This window comes from Cervus elaphus, chromosome 25, assembly GCF_910594005.1.
Source record: "Cervus elaphus chromosome 25, mCerEla1.1, whole genome shotgun sequence".
Classification (NCBI taxonomy): domain Eukaryota; kingdom Metazoa; phylum Chordata; class Mammalia; order Artiodactyla; family Cervidae; genus Cervus; species Cervus elaphus.
Window position 1 is genome coordinate 23,558,195 of NC_057839.1, and position 17,286 is coordinate 23,575,480.

The window sequence follows — 17,286 nt, forward strand, 5'->3', positions numbered from 1 at the left end:
AACCTGCAAAAGAGCCACATGCAGCAGGGAAAACTGAGAGTTACAGGCATCCCTGAAATGACCTGTATATGCCATGGACACTGCACAGTGTAGCTGATGAAATTATTATTCAGCTAAGTCTTGCCCTTTGTCTTCTTAGGATCTGGGGTGTCACTTATAACCCAGTGCTCCTTGGTTTCCCTCTTCGCCACTTTCCCAGGAGATTGGGCTCTGATTTCTCCATCCTAGTATTCTCGGTGCTTAGCATTTTGGACAGAGATGTTACCTTCTTTCTGACTTCAGTCTGGGTCCTCTTTCCTCCCTTCTCTCAGAGATGCCTCCTTTGTAAACAAAATGGATCCCATTTCCAAGCCCTGAAGGGAAAGCTAATGTGTTAGATGATATAAGAAGAGGTTCCTTTCACATCAAAATGAAATGTACATCTCCTGGGTCTCAAACAGATTCTCACTGGACATGCCGTTCCTTGCCGGTAGCCCCCTCCCACTCAGATGCATATACGACTCCTCAAACTAACAGCAGGAAATTCAAGACTGCTCACAATTTTCTCCTAATTTGAGTGATTTATTCTATTTGGCCCCTGAAAACTCAGAGAAGGGTGACTAAAGAGGCCAATGAAATCAGCAAATGATTTCAGGAGAATGTGGGGGTGTGAAATAAAGCTTGAAAATTAGCAAAGGGTATGACTGTGCATGAAGTCAGAAACAATTATACTCTAACTTGTGGAGTATACGGATAAGACTGGCCTGATTAGAGGTATTTATTAGGTAATGTTATTGAAATAAGTTTCCAAAGGTAAGATGAAAAAGATCATGGTACTCAAAATAGCAAAAATGAAGCAAAACAAGCAAGGAAGGTCTTTCAGAACATACCACTAATTGGCAGAAAACAAAAAGAAAGTCTAGATCTCACCACATGAAAATCTGACCATTCTTTGAATATAGGAAAAACTCTTAAAAATAAAATTGAAATGATGTGAATCAGATAATATTTTCTTATTTTACTGTACTTTGCTTAGCATTTTATAAATATGAATGTGTAGACATTAGCAATAACCTTGGATATAAAAAACTGCATGTAATTGGGACAAACATACAAATTTATCAGACAGGAAGAATTCAATCTTCAGCTTATTTGGATATTCTTGGATATTCATTGGATCTAATTCCATTAACAGTATATCCAGTTGTTAAATAAAGAGGAAAGTTAGAGAATGAATGAAATGGTGTTTAAAAAGCAAGATTCATGTCAATGTATGACAAAACCCACTACAATATTGTAAAGTAATTAGCCTCCAACTAATAAAAATAAAATAAAAAAAAAGCAAGGTATAATCAGAGATTGTATAATATATTTTAGCTCTCTGGGGCACACAACCCCTTACAACTAGTCATCCTATTTTAAAACTTGGGCACTTTTTCTTGGGTTCATAATTTTTCAGAATACATTATCTATAAAATTACCTTTTTTTCCCCTACTGTGAAGTAACTTTAAGAAGCTTTCTTTATTTCTTGGTAAAATTGACTGAGTAGCCTTCTTATAGGTTGGGGACCCCTGTCTGTTGCTTTTTCTAGACAATAGACAGCTTTCCCCTAATTTCTCATAGGAGAAAACAGCCAATATGCCCGAGCCACTGTTAAAAGGTGACCCAGACCCTTCCTGTCAAGCATGTCTTCAACACAGACACTGAACAATGTTGTGTTGAAAAACTGTGACATTATCTCTTTCTTCTTGACCTCCTTCAGTGATGGCTTCCCTTTTCATAAGATGTTAATTTTATTTTGACAGTAAAGAAACTAGGTCTAGTGTTATAAAACACATCAACTTCACACTGTGAGTGTATTTCATCTTCAAGGGAGCAGAAATCAAGGTTGTGTTATATTATGATTGAGATGTTACAGGAAACCACAGGGTCACACAGTCATTATGTATCAAAATTTAAAAATAGAGAGAGGGGGACAAAAACAGCTTTCAAGAAAAAAAACAAAACAAAACAAACACAAAAAAAAACACACAAAAAACCAGAAGCTTTCAGACAGCAGTTAAGTCACAGCAAGGGACAGGATCTTCCACAGGATTCTGACTTGAACCCAGAAACACAATCTAATTTGAGGTAGTTGTCACCTAAAAGCTCTCAAGGAGAATAAGAAATTGCACCAAGTAAAGGACATGTAGTAAGAAACACAAAGAGGAAATTTTCTTTCCAGATGCAAAGAAAATAAAGAGTAAAACTAAGCTAATAAACAGACACTAAATTGGCTCTGCATTGATTTTGAGCATTGAAAACAATTTTAGAATTCCAAACTCATTAGCACTTTCTGTCCCACTATATTAGGAAGAAAAAGGAGTCAGAAAAAAAACACCTCATTACATCTGACATTTACTAATAATGATAGAAGGTTATACTAGAAAGAAAATAACATTTATAATGTCAAGTGCCACTAACGTAATTAAATGTGAGAATCTTGAAAGGTAACTAAAATGGTACCTCTTCTCAATCTGCTCAGGAAAATGGCTCTAAACCCTGATTTTGCCTTGTTCCTCTTCCCAGTTGATTCTAATAACTGGAGGCACCTGCTGGTTTTCTACAACTGTAGGCTTCTGGTGATTGAAAAATCACAATTGGAAATCTTTTGCACAAAAAAATGAGGGATAAAAATATGATTGGAAAATCAAAACTTTCTTCCAAGAGAGTTAGCTTTCATTTTTCTCTCTTATAAGGAAAAATAAAATCATTTTAGCCGGCTTAAATATTTTGATTTCTCAATCATGCTCTTAGGAATTTTTGGCTTTAATGACAAGTTTGAGTAGCAAATACTTGAATACCTGTCAAGAAAAGAGCTCTAAAATGGAAAACATTAGCAGTTTGATCAGTAGTAGCTAGGAACATTTTCAGTTCTGAATTTTGGCATTTTTGTCTGTTTTCACCTTATGTTTTCTTTCCCTGATGAAACATTTTATTTTTTTAACTGCACATAGTGTATTCTCAATCACTTTAGAAGTCACACAGAGATAATGTGCAGTTTTAGACTGAGGAAATAGCTTTCATTTGTAAGATCTGGATTATATTGTAATTCGCTTTCTTGTTTTGGTGGTTATTTCTCTCTGTATTGAATTAAACAGAAAATGGAACTAACCATTAGTAAAGAAACATAACTCAAATAATATCACTACCATCAAATACATTTTATTGAGTGTCTAGACAAAGAAAAATGGATTGAAGGACAGATTCATGGTAAAGTAGGTCATTTTATAGGTGGAGAAATCAAATCAGAACACATGGTGTTAACCAAAGGGAATAATATGTAATAATCCAAAGAGGAAATCAATAGCAATGTACAGTAGGATGAGAACATTGAAACATAAGCCATAAAACACATTTTATCTAGTGAACTTCCAAATAGATACAAATATGTGAAATAGAATAAACAGTCATTTAGCATTCAAGCAAGTAGTGATACTTTAACTTGGACCTTGCTACCTTTTTACCTGCAGGAATTATTTTGAATTATCAAAGGAAGATTAAATTATGCTCAATATAATTTAATATTAATGATTATTGGTTGATTGATTGATTGAATAAACAATAAGGGAATACCTATTCCAGTTACAAACTATGGTAATACTTATTAAATGTATCTATTCTACACATATTTTTATATATTTAACAATTCTACACTTTAAAAGCACTTCATTAATCAGGACATCCTATACCTTACATGTCTATAAAATATTAGACATATGTCATTTCTAAAATCCCAGACAGCATGGCAGTAAAGACAATCTCTTTAACAAGTGGTGCTGGGAAAACTGGTCAACCACTTGCAAAAGAATGAAACTAGAACACTTTCTAACACCATACACAAAAATAAACTCAAAATGGATTAAAGATCTAAATGTAAGACCAGAAACTATAAAACTCCTAGAGGAGAACATAGGCAAAACACTCTCCGACATAAATCACAGCAAGATCCTCTATGACCCACCTCCCAGAATATTGGAAATAAAAGCAAAACTAAACAAATGGGATCTAATGAAACTTAAAAGCTTTTGCACTACAAAAGAAACTATAAGTAAGGTGAAAAGACAGCCGTCAGATTGGGAGAAAATAATAGCAAATGAAGAAACAGACAAAGGATTAATCTCAAAAATATACAAGCAACTCCTGCAGCTCAATTCCAGAAAAATAAATGACCCAATCAAAAAATGGGCCAGAGAACTAAACAGACATTTCTCCAAAGAAGACATACAGATGGCTAACAAACACATGAAAAGGTGCTCAACATCACTCATTATTAGAGAAATGCAAATCAAAACCACAATGAGGTACCATTACACACCAGTCAGGATGGCTGCTATCCAAAAGTCTACAAGCAATAAATGCTGGAGAGGCTGTGGAGAAAAGGGAACCCTCTTACACTGTTGGTGGGAATGCAAACTAGTACAGCCACTATGGAAAACAGTGTGGAGATTCCTTAAAAAACTGGAAATAGAACTGCCATATGACCCAGCAATCCCACTTCTGGGCATACACACTGAGGAAACCAGATCTGAAAGAGACACATGCACCCCAATGTTCATCGCAGCACTGTTTATAATAGCCAGGACATGGAAGCAACCTAGATGCCCATCAGCAGATGAATGGATAAGGAAGCTGTGGTACATATACACCATGGAATTTTACTCAGCCGTCAAAAAGAATTCATTTGAACCAGTCCTAATGAGATGGATGAAACTGGAGCCCCTTATACAGAGTGAAGTAAGCCAGAAAGATAAAGAACATTACAGCATACTAACACATATATATGGAATTTAGAAAGATGGTAACGATAACCCTATATGCAAAACAGAAAAAGAGACACAGAAATACAGAACAGACTTTTGAACTCTGTGGGAGAAGGTGAGGGTGGGATGTTTCAAAAGAACAGCATGTATACTATCTATGGTGAAACAGATCACCAGCCCAGGTGGGATGCATGAGACAAGTGCTCCGGCCTGGTGCACTGGGAAGACCCAGAGGAATCGGGTGGAGAGGGAGATGGGAGGGGGGATCGGGATGGGGAATAAGTGTAAATCTATGGCTGATTCATATCAATGTATGACAAAACCCACTGAAATGTTGTGAAGCAATTAGCCTCCAACTAATAAAAAAATTAAAAAAAAAAAATTGTAATTGAGACCATCTCCAATTCACAGTCTCAGTTATGGGTTGTACTGTGTTCCTCCCAGAAGATATGTGACTTCCTACCCCTACAACCTGTGAATGGGATCTTGTTTAGAAGTAGGGTCTTGGCAGATGTAATCCAGTTAGGATGAGTTCATAATGGATTATGGTGGATTCTAATCCTGTGACTGGTGAAAGGAAAACAGAGACAGAGAAGGCCATTTGAAGCCAGTAGCAGGGACGGGCGTGATGTAACAACAAACCAAGAAACATCAAAGATTGCTGGGAAGCAGAAGCTAGGAGAGAGGCATGAAACGAATTCTCCCTCTGGAGCCTGAGAGCGCGCACAGCTCTGAGACACCTTAATTTAGGACTTCTAGCCTCCAGAACTGTGAGACAATAAATTCCTGTTGTTTTAAGCCACCCAGTTTGTGGTACTTCATTATGGCAGCCGTAGGAAACTAATGCAGTCACTGACCCCAGTTTGCAATCTGCATGATCAGGGCAAAAGCAATATAAATTTCACAGCTATCCACATACCCCTTTACTACTTTACAGGAGAGAAAATACAGAAGGTTAACCGTGGTCTATTGGAGAACCCTAAAGTAGTCTCATGAAGATGTCATGCCAAAATGCATAATTATATTCCACTTATGAAAATTAATTCTACTCAAAAAAGCTGAGTTGATACATCTTATTGCTTTAAAAAAGTAGATCTTACTATATGTGAATACATACATATATTGTTAGGAGAAGGACAGAGCACACAATTCCTTGAAGTGATACATATTATATACTGCTTCCTGCTGGAATTTCATCCCCACATGATTGAAGTGCGGCCACAGAAAAACCTAAAGTCATAACATACTGAGACACGACCTTCCAAAACAACAAAAACAACAAAATGTTGATTATCATATATTACTTCTTTTATGTGCTATTACTTCCCTCCCAGTTGTATTTATTTTTTTCATTTCCATAAATAGGCAGGCATAAAGCAGCACAGAACACACTCTGATGAAAATAGTAAGCAAAAGAGAGAGCTTAAATATTTTATGCTCTCTTGCTGCCTGTTTATTTTTGGAATAAGAACTTTCTTCCTTACCGCAGGTAATCTTCCATTAAGATGAAATTTACAAACCATTTTTCCCTACTGATCTTTTATAAACAGTCACTATGAATTCATTTTCACATACTTAGTTATACAAGCATCTGTAAATCAAGCCCACATTTTAGAAGAGGGTTCTAATAAACTGGCTTCTAAATAATTCTTTGATCAATTTAGAGGTTCTTCCTACTTATTGTCCTTTATCCATCCTCGTCACACCAGCCAATTTTATTGATCCGATTTTCTTGGCATGATGTTTAACTTTGAAACACTCAATCCTTCATTTTACAATGGCATCCACTTTCAAGTAAAACCTAATAAAAACAAGCCTGAGGCACAAGGATAAAACTTGACCTATTATTTCTTGGCAGTGTTGCCATGGCAATCCATCTTTTCTGGAAGAGAGGAACAGTTGTATATAGCTCTTTTATAGGGGGCCTTAGACTCTATTGTTAGTGAGACCAAAACACATCTACCAATTGTGTGTTTCTGCTCACAAAAAGTTTGAGACACTTTTCAGAAAACACCATTTCAATGCTCAGATGAACTCTTTTCAAGACCTTTATAAAATTTATAATCAAAACCATGTAAAGACATCTTCATTCATTTTAAGAGCTTGTTATCTAAGGATGAGTAACACAAAGGCAGAGAAAGGCGCCATTTTTGCTTTCTTTCTAATTAATCTTTCTGACAGTCTTCTTCCCAGTAGGATTTTGATTATGTTCAACTTTGTCAAAACCTAGGGCATAAACATTTAAATGCAGGCAGCTCAGAGCTTGTCATCAAAATCAGTGATTGTCTTTTTTCACAGAATGCAATTCAAATGCCTGCCATCAGATCAAGTACTCTATATTTTAAAGGATAATAGGCTTTTGAGTGGGATTCTTAGTGTTGCCCTAAAACTGGGAACTAAAGGGGTGTGTGTGTGTGTGTGTGTGTGTGTGTGTGTATACACATATGTGTGTGTGTGTGTGTATATATAATTATGACTGATTTGAGTTGTTATATGGCAGAAACTAATGCAACATTGTAAAGCAATTTTCCTCCAATTAAAAAATAAATTAAAAAACTAAAATTAATTAAATTAAGGGAAAAAAAAACCTCCAACCATATTCTTTAGAAAGAGATGGAGGTTTCACTCGCACATGTGCCGGTTGGATAGATGGATGGATGTCTGCTCAGACAATGGAATTGCTGACCTTAGGTATCTGAGACCTGAAGAGAGAGGCAGGGTGGAGGAGGGGAGGCAGTAGAGAAGCCTGACTTCCCGCAGGTTAGCATGGCTAGGTTATGTGAGTTCCCCATGGATCAGTAAACACCACAGCAGGCAGCTGCTCTTGAGACATCTTGCCATGAACCCACCTCTGAGAAGGCTGTCTCCTGGATGAGGCGCGGGAGGCGACGAGGATTACTACCAGAGGCAGGAGGGGCTGAATGAAGGCTAAAAGGGAAAGAAGGTGTGAACCAACCTTCCTTGTCAGAGCACTGAGCAAGGACAGCCCTGCAAGGCTCCCTGAACCTCCCACATGAGGGAACCAGCGTTCAGGTATGTGCCACGCGGAAGGTTACATGGGCTTAGCCGGAGAAGCCAAGAGGGGACTATAGCTCACAACTAGTTCTGGGAGATCATCTGCCTTCGCTGGTCTCTGAAGAGTAACAACTAGAAAAAAGGGAAAACAGAGGAGGTGAAAGAGTGTCTCAAATCTCTCTTCCTATTACACTACCAATCTCTGGGAATATAGCCAGATTTGAGGGAAGAATATGAGTGTTAAATTGGATATGACAAGAGGATTTTAAACTAGGATAAAAAATGCCAAGGTTTTAAAATAGACTAGTGTTTTTCAGAATAGATTTAGGGTCACAGCAAAATTGAACAGAAGGCACCGAGATTTCCCATGCACCCTCTGGCCACACCTGCATAGCCTGCTCTCCCATTATCCACACCCCCATCCTCACCAGAGCAGCACATGTGCTATAGCTGATGATGTTACACCTACACTGACACATCGTCACCACTCACAGTCCACAGTTTACACTGGGGTTCGCTCTCGGTGGTGTACATTCCATGGTTTGGACCATTTTATGATGACATTTATCCACCATTATAGAAACACACGGAGTAATTCCACTGCCCTAAAAATCTTGTCTGTGCCCTGCCTGAGCTTTTTTTTTTTTTTTTAAAGGAGAAAGACTAGAAATGGGATCTGTTCAAATTGTGGTTTGGGGATAGGCACAGGACATTGGACAGAGTATCACTGAAAACAGGATTAGATAAAAAAAAAATACCAGTGCATGGTATTTAACACCAGTAGGTTCAGACTCTTCACCAAACTACCTACCAATGAAATATAACAATAACAACAACACGAAGAATACAGACTTAAGAAAAGTTTTACACATTTCAAAGCACATTCCCAAATATCATTCCAATTAATTATTTTCTCAGAGGAGACTATTTTATAGATGATGGAACTGAGAAATAAAGAGGTTAGGCATAGGTTCTATGTTTTTTCTATCAATCATACAAAAATGCTGCTTTCACATTGTTTTATTGCCCACCAAATTGTAAATATTTGTTCAAGAATCTTGATCAGGTAATTATGAGAAGTTATAAAACATGTAGGAGGTCATTATGGTTCATAATTTTACTTATCAATAAGTAATTATCAATACTTACAATAAGTAATACCAATTTTACTTACCTGAACTTTAAGGGAGAGCTAGATTTTTGAATAAAACTCAGTCTTATGTTGAATTGTTTAGGAATGAAGTATAATGATGTCTGCACCTAACTATGAAATACATTAATGAAAATAAGATGGATAAATGAATGGATGGAGATGGATCGACATGTGATAAAGTAAAAGGGTGGAATCTAGGTTAATTGTACAATGTAAGTGATGAACATGTGTTTACCATAAAATTCTTTCAACTCCTCCCCTGCCAAAAGAGGTCAGGCACTGGTTCCAAGTCAAAGCAGTGGAAAATGACATGTTACATGAAAGTCCAGCTCTTCTCACACAAATTTAGTCCTCTTTCTGAATATCAGGCTGAAGACTGAAGAATGCACATTATATTTTTTCACTCTAGGTCTATGTTTGATATGACCACTTGGCTATTTAACACTTTGTTCCATGTATGTGCTTTCAATCCTTGTCAGCTTCATATTTTCAAACTCCATTCATTCTTCAAGCAAGTTTGCTGTGTCTGGTCCCAATTCACTCTTTCAGGGCATGTTTTTCTCCTTTTTCTTTAGTCTGTGAATTTTCTTCTTAAGTTTATCTTTGCAAGCTCCTTTTTCTGCCCACCTCTTGAAGGTTTTGCACAGGCTTCTGATCTTCATTCTCTCTCATCATCCTGTACCATACTATCTTCACAGTTTCAAAGGCAGCCTATAAATAGCTCTACCTCCCCTGGAAACCCTGACCACACTCTTGCTCCCCAGAATACTTCCATCATTGTAACAGAGATAGCTCAAATTTATCTTGCTCAAATAAGTCAGTGCAATTCTCTTAAATTTATTATGTCACTAGCATTTTAAATCTTTTAATCACAATATCAAGCTCACAGATTTCCTCCTCAGAATTTGGTCTATGAATACTAAATATATTTTTGTTGGAAAAAAAAAAAAACAACTATAGTTTAGCAGAGTATCCTATTGGGAGTCAGGTTCTAGCTGAATATTTGGCACTTGTGTGAACTTGGTTATCTCACTTGCCTCTCTGGACTCTGATGTCCTCATCTGTAAATGAGAAAGTAAAATTTCTAAGTCTTGTTTCAGCTCTCAAGTCACAGAATGTCTTTAAATACATTTTCCCCTCTCACAGGATTTTTGGTCTAGTGCATCAGTATCGTTTTACTGGTGAAATGTGTCCATTAATATTTACTCTAGTTACCAACATCTTTGCATGGTGGTGGTGGTTTAGTTGCTATGTCATGTTCGACTCTTGTGACCCCATGGACTGTAGCCTGCCGGGCTCCTCTGTCCCTGGGATTCTCCAGGCAAGAATACTGGAGTGGGTTGCCATTTCCTTCTCCAGGATATCTTCCCGACCTAGGAATTGAACCCGGTCTCCTGCATCACAGGCAGATTCTTTACTGACTGAGCTATGAGGGAAGCCCCAAATCTTTGCATAGATGTTTCCTATCTTATTTTATGATATTTGTGTTGATTTTCCTATATTTCTTTCTGTTCATTTCCTGCTTTCTCTTTGGTTGAATGCTTTTCATTTTTTCCCTAATTTTATTCTTCTCTTTATTAGTTTGGAGGTTATACCTGTTATATGAAGTGATTTTGTCAAATTTCAAAATATATGTTCAAAAAATTTAATTACATATTTATTTCCCCAAATTCAAGTATTTAGGATAATGTCATTCATTCTTTCCCATTGTACATAATAACATGTATGGAGGTCCATATTCTAATTATATCTTGACTTTTTACCCCCTATATTAGACATTATTATGTTTAACATAGACATTATTCACTTATATTTATCCTTATTTTCCAGTTCCTTGCTTACAATTTTTTTCTTACTGAAACTATTCTTTCATATTTCTGAAATGCACTCTTCAGAAATCTCACTAAAGGTCTTTTGGTAGTAAACATTCTCTTCCTGCATGTCTGAATATGTATTTATTGAAATTATTCATGAATAATGCTCAAAAAATATATATTACTGGGTATAAATTCCAGTTATACTTTATTTGTTCTTTATAGCATTATGCTAAGGTTTATAGACTTCAGTTGACATTTAAAAATATGCTATCACTCTAATCATTGTTCTATTTTAGGTAAACTCTTTTCTCTGAAGCTGTAAGTTTCCTTCATCTTTGGAGGTTTTCAGTTTCCATGATGTGGCTACACTTACAATTCTTTTATCTATGTTGCTTCAGGTTCACTGTGATCCCTATTTTGAGAATTCTTGTCTTTCAAAATTTTAGAAAAAAATCCAGTCACTATCTATTCAAACTACTTTTGTCCCATTCTTCCCCCCCCGCCTTTACTTTGGACTTACAATTAGATAAGCAATTAGATATCAGATAGATAGGGTGACCCCACAGCCTGGACTGCCCAGGAATACCCCAGGGTATGCCCTGTGGTAGATCAGTGAACACTTAAATAATGACTTTATTGACCCAAAAGTCTTCTAGAACTTTTTCAATTTAATTCATATTTGAAACCATGTCTGGATCAATAAAACAAGTTCATAGTTTCTGACATGGTTGCTGTCAGTTCTTAGGAGTTTGAAGAAAGGTCTGAAACAGTTCTAAAGGTCAGCTGAGTTATATGCTGTAAAACTTATTAGTTTTAAAATGCAAGCAGAACTGGGTATAAAATATACGGCTGTTGCCTGAGTCTGCCTCTGGAAGAGAGGTGTTCCTGTGCCCTCCTGAGGCCTCTGTTCTCTTAAATCTTCACATTAGCATTCAGCTCATTTTTCTCTCTAATCAGCTTTCGTTTGTTACCTGTGCTGAGAAGGGACGTGTCACACATTGCAGGTGAAGAACATAAGCTGGTATCTGACTCACGGAAGTGTTTCATTTGATGAACGCAGTCATTAAAAACTTTCAAGCCAACATTTACAAACCTGGAGACTTTTACACCAAAGCCGAGACTTCCAATTTCTTTTGAAAAATGCAAAAAGCTGGTAGCAAATTGCTGTGTGGCCACGGAGGCTGAAGCTGGCAGCAGCTGCCTCTCTTCATGCTCACCTGCCCTCCCCTCCTTCCTGATGCTGCCCATTCCCTAAGGAACTCACGTTTGAGCTCACTCCCCACCTACCGCCTTAAGTACTTCTGTTAATTCTCTGTACTAAACCATCCTATGTCTTCCTTTAAGCCTAAGGATGAAGTCCAAATTCCTTAGGCTCTTTTTCATTTGACCCCATCATCCCTTTCCAATTCTATCTTTACACTATCGTATGTGTTTATTCTTCTTTTTGTTCCCTTTGTGTCAGAATTTGACCAAGCTTCTCAACTTCTCGCTATGGTTTTCTGACTTCTGTGCCTTCTTATGTGTTCATGCCTCCACATGCTTGTCCTCTTGATCTTGTGTTTATCTTCAGTAGAATTCAAGTATGTCTTTTTTAAAAAGTCTTATCAAATAGCTATTCTTCTTATTCTTCTAGACTGTCTTAATCAAAGACTAAAACTTGTTCTTAACTTAGCCTAGGCAATTTAGTGCCTAGGTGAAATTTACATTTTGGGTGGGGGGGTCAAGATTTATACAAGGAAAAAGTCAGGTTGTCTTAACAAATCAATATTCTGTCTGGGTTAACTTCTAAAACTATTCAAACTGTGTAAATCTATATTCCTAACATTGCACTGGGTACTGAGAAAAATATAAAATATGCACCCATGTGATATAATCTCTAAATCAAAAAAATTACATTTCCCACAAACTGGCAAAATAAAGCACATAAAGTGATCGGAGCCCTGGCCGTATTAGCAGTGTTTATTGTATGATGTGTACAGTATGTGCTAGAGGAATCAAAGAAGGGATTGACTGAAAGGTGCTGGAAACGACTCCAGGAAAAGGTAAGGCAGGTCCTCAGGGATGGGTAGGTTTTGAAGGGCAGAGGAAAGGTGGTTAGCAGACTCAACCACAGTGGGGATCATGGAAAGATCACAGAAGTGACAGGGAGGAAAGAGACTGGCATTGCTGTTTATTCTTTATATGTACCTACCTCAATCTCCCTGAAGGGACTGAAACAATGTCTATTGTTACCTATTGCAACAAGGTTTTTGTCTGGCATCTGAAAATTCACCAGGCATTGCAAATGGAGAGTATGATTCCCTAACTCCCCTTTAAACTATAGTATCTGGTTTGGGAGACTGAGAACAGATCTATTTCTTCTAGAGCATGGAAGAAAGAAAATGTAATCTATGACAGTAACAGGTGGACTAAGTAATTCAACCTCTCTGAATTTTCACTTTCTAGCAAAAATGTGGATAATATTTTCTACCTATATACCTTTTCATGGTTGTTGTAAGGATTAAATAAATAAACACATTGTAAAGTTTCTTGCACAAACTGGGTGCTCAATAAATGGGAACTTTTTTTTTTCTTTTCTTTTTTGCAAGAAGCAGCAATATGTAGAGGAAAGAATAAGGTCTTGGCATTAGAACACCTGGGTTCCTACCCTGGCTCTGAGACTCACCTGCTGAGAGACTTGAGAAATATCACTTAATTATGGATGTCCCTAGAGAATATCATACTGAGTAAAGTCAGTCAGACAGAGAAGGGGATATACTGTAAAACATCCCTTATATGTGGAATCTAAAAAGAAATGATACAAATGAATTTACTCACAAAATAGAAACAGACTTAGAGGATGAACTTAGAGTTGCCATAAACTGCTGAGATGGGGAAGGATGGAGGACAGGGATAGTTAGGGAGTTTGTACATACTGCTATATTTAAAATGGATAACCAACAAGGATCTGCTACAGCACGCGGAACTCTGCTCAATGTTATATGACAGCCTGGATGGGAGGGGCGTTTGGGGGCAAATGGACAGATGTACATGTATGGCTGAGTTCCTCTGCTGTTCACCTAAAACTGTCACAATGCTGTTAATCGGGTATATGCCAATACAAAATAAAAAAGTTTTTTTAAAAAAGAAAGAAATATCACCAAATGAAATCAGTAACTCATATTGAGTTGAGTTGCAAGCTGCAAATGACAAACCTTCTCTGTAAGCCATATAGTGCTATAGGTAACATCATTATTATTGAACCTGTTAAGGATAGTAAAGAGTTGAAGCATGTTAAATTCCATTAGAAAGTGTTTGTTTAAATGCAACTGGATTCCTCAGTAGAACATTGTTCCTTATCTCTCCCATCTCCCAGAGCAGAGAGAAAATAAAGGTAGTTGTCCTTCAGAATCACTCAGAATGTACATACCCTCATTTTCTCTCTTTACACTTCTTTACATAAAAAAGGAATGGAATTCAAAGGTGAAATACACAATTAAATTATCATGACGATTACTTGATTATGCTTACTGATCTCTTTAAGATCCTCTGCACAGCCTTACTTTTTATGATTGTTTTGACCTGCTTTGAGACAAAAGGTCTAATGAATAACAATGGTGGTTCAAGGTGAGGACTCCCACATTTCAAACTACTGCTCACTGTAGTTGATAAGACTCATTGAACAACAAGTACTACGTCCAACAAATAAGTCTCAAAAAATACATAGGAGAGAAGGGGAAATGAAGATGCAGAAACCAGACGCTAGAGAAACAGGAGTCGCTGTAGCATCTTACTGTGTGCTCTGAGTCCAGAGAGAGAAAGCTCAGAGCAGGCGCCTGGCTGTAGCAGGCCTGGGCAATCAGAGGATAAAGTGGCTGTCTGGCTCTGGACGGAGCACTGGAAGGCCAGGGAGATGCATACTTTGCAAAGGCTTCTTGACTTGACCAGAAGCAGTTCTACTATCAATAATAGCAAGTATTTCTCCTTTTGAAGTGGGTCCAATATATTTTTTCTTTATATACAACCTTCGTCTTAAATAATTTAAAATATATAATGAGATGATATTATATCCAAATGAAACATCTAAACATCAAGGCAATTTTGAGTGGTTGAGTATTATTTTACAAGTTGTTAAGTCAGTAGAAAATATTAAGCTCATTGCCTGGCATGGGGCATTTTCATGTGTGGCCTTGTGACCTCACCTTTCTGTATGAGATTATATAGTATCAAATTTTATAAGGCATTAAGCCATCTGATTTTATAAGGGTCTCCTAAGATGAATGGTAACTGCAAATAAGCCTTGTAGACCACGTAGCTAAGTAGATGACAAACCCTGGCTTTTTGCCTACATTTTTGGTTATGATGAAACCATCAAAAAAGTAGCTTCATTGCGATTTAAGCAATTTTCTCTTTGCTGTTCAGTTCTGAACAGACAACCACGTACAGCTGAGTCTGGGGCTTGGCGTCATAATTGTAGGAAATAAAATCAGAGGCAGAGGTCAGAGGCCGCTACAAAGACGATTACAGGGTTAAAGAGAGATGTGCCCGTGGGGAGCAACTGAAGGAGCTTTATTAAGCCTCAGGAGTCTGACGTGTGACTTCCTATGAACTTTGAGTGTTTAAAAGTCTTTGTGATAGAGCATGGGAAGTGGTTCTTCTTTTATAAATCTTCAAGGCAGAACTGGACTTATGGGGGGGGGGGTGGAAATGGGGCCTGGACACTTGACTACAGGGATTGGGGAAGCTGGAAAGGCAGGCATCCTGTCTTAAGGGCTGGGCTGTGAGTTGCACAGTGTCCAGTGGGGATTTAAAGGGACGAGTCAGGAGAGGAGAGGGTTCCGGGGGCACTCCAAGCCCCTTTCACACTGTTATTAAGGATGCTGCTTTTGAAAGGGATAAAACCTGACCACAGAGCTAAAAGGAAAATCTAAAAGAGAGGCCAAATTTGTATCAAAACATGATACAATCTAAACCTAGAATAAGATCTATAGAGTTTATTTAACCTGAGTGCTATTTAGGGGTGAAATCTTCTACTAAGTCAGAAAAAGCACATTTCTAGGAGTCTGTACAAATAAATCAACCACATTATTTTCAGAGCAAATAAAATAGGACCTGTAGTGAACTGTATGAATGAGGACACAGACAGGCAGATTTATACTGCATAGTACAGAAAACACTCAAACGTTAGCACTTTATATTTAAGAAGCAAAATTAGCCAGGATGAAGAAAATCATTATTGACAAGAAATAAAACCCATGCATAAAGCAACATTTAGTTTTTTCTTAGTAAAAAGTTACCAAAATCACTGTGTTACAAATAGATCAAATAGACCTAAATCATTTGCCAAACAATCTGGCAGCCCATAACAGCATTTTCCTCAGATTTAAATTTCACTAACAACATGGCTGCTGGCATGAGAAGCCTGAAAAAGCATTCGTATTCCAACTATAATTCAAATTTCTACTTTCGATGCAAAAAGTTCTTTTACGACTTGTGTGCCTGACAAATATATTTTTTCTTCCCATGTCAACAGACTCTACTGCTCGAATAACTTGAGAGCAGAGTCAGAGAGCAGATGCACTGGCATCCACTGATCCTTCTCCTACAGGAAAGACAGAAACTTCTCCAGCTGGGTACCACCCAACTGGAGGATGCCAGGCCTGAGGATCATGCTGTGCTAATAAGGTCAAGGTCTGATCTCTGTTTGTCTTCATTCTGCCTGATTACATGCTCAACCTGGCGCGTTATTTCACAAAGATGAGAGGCAGGAGGATGGGCAAGGATGTAAGGCTGAATTTGCACAGGTCCATCATCCTTCATAAAAAGACAAATGAATGATTCTTAGTCTAAGCTACTGCTAACGAATTTGGCCACGTGGGTCTGAGTATCTCCCCTTTTGGAACTAACAGCAATAAATTCTGATGCTGAGAGTTGGCTTGAGGGACAAATAGGAGAGGCTTGAGTTACCTCTCACCTTCAGGGAAATTTTAGAAGACCTATTCCTTCTCACTGGCCTGTTTATTAAAAACTGGCATTTGGTCATTTAGCACAGTGCCACACTCCAGTTCTCCTTTGGCCAATCTGGTGGTGGAGTCGGGGCAGGGACACTGCCCCAAGGCACCCTTGGTCATTCTGACGCTGGTGCTGTGACTAATACTGAATCCCGTGACTCTGGGGTTAGGTGGCCAGGGCTGACATTGTGGCTCCATCTCATACTCGCTGCGTGACTTTAGAAAAATCAGCTCATCTCTTTATGCCTCAGTTTCCTCACCTGTAAAATGGGATCATGGTAATTACCCCTCAAGTCTGTTATGAAGATTAAATGAGCTAACTCAGGCAATATGTTTAGTGTAGGAGATCAGACTAGGAAGTGAACAATACGTGGTAGTTATTGTAACTTCCAAATACTCTTTCATTTTAAAGATTTTCTTTCTTATGTGCAATGTTTTATATATCAATATGTTTCATGCTTACAGTTTCAGTTTAAGTCATTGTAGAATATATAAATAACGCATATGCCACATACTGCATGTATAAAAT

General features: G+C 37.6%; 1 protein-coding gene across 2 annotated transcripts in view; it reads right to left on the minus strand.

The window, feature by feature from the left end:
- The window catches only part of RAB3C (RAB3C, member RAS oncogene family), a 274,835-nt gene that overhangs the window by 134,461 nt on the left and 123,088 nt on the right, over nucleotides 1-17,286 (minus strand). The gene's annotated exons all lie outside the window — the stretch shown is intronic.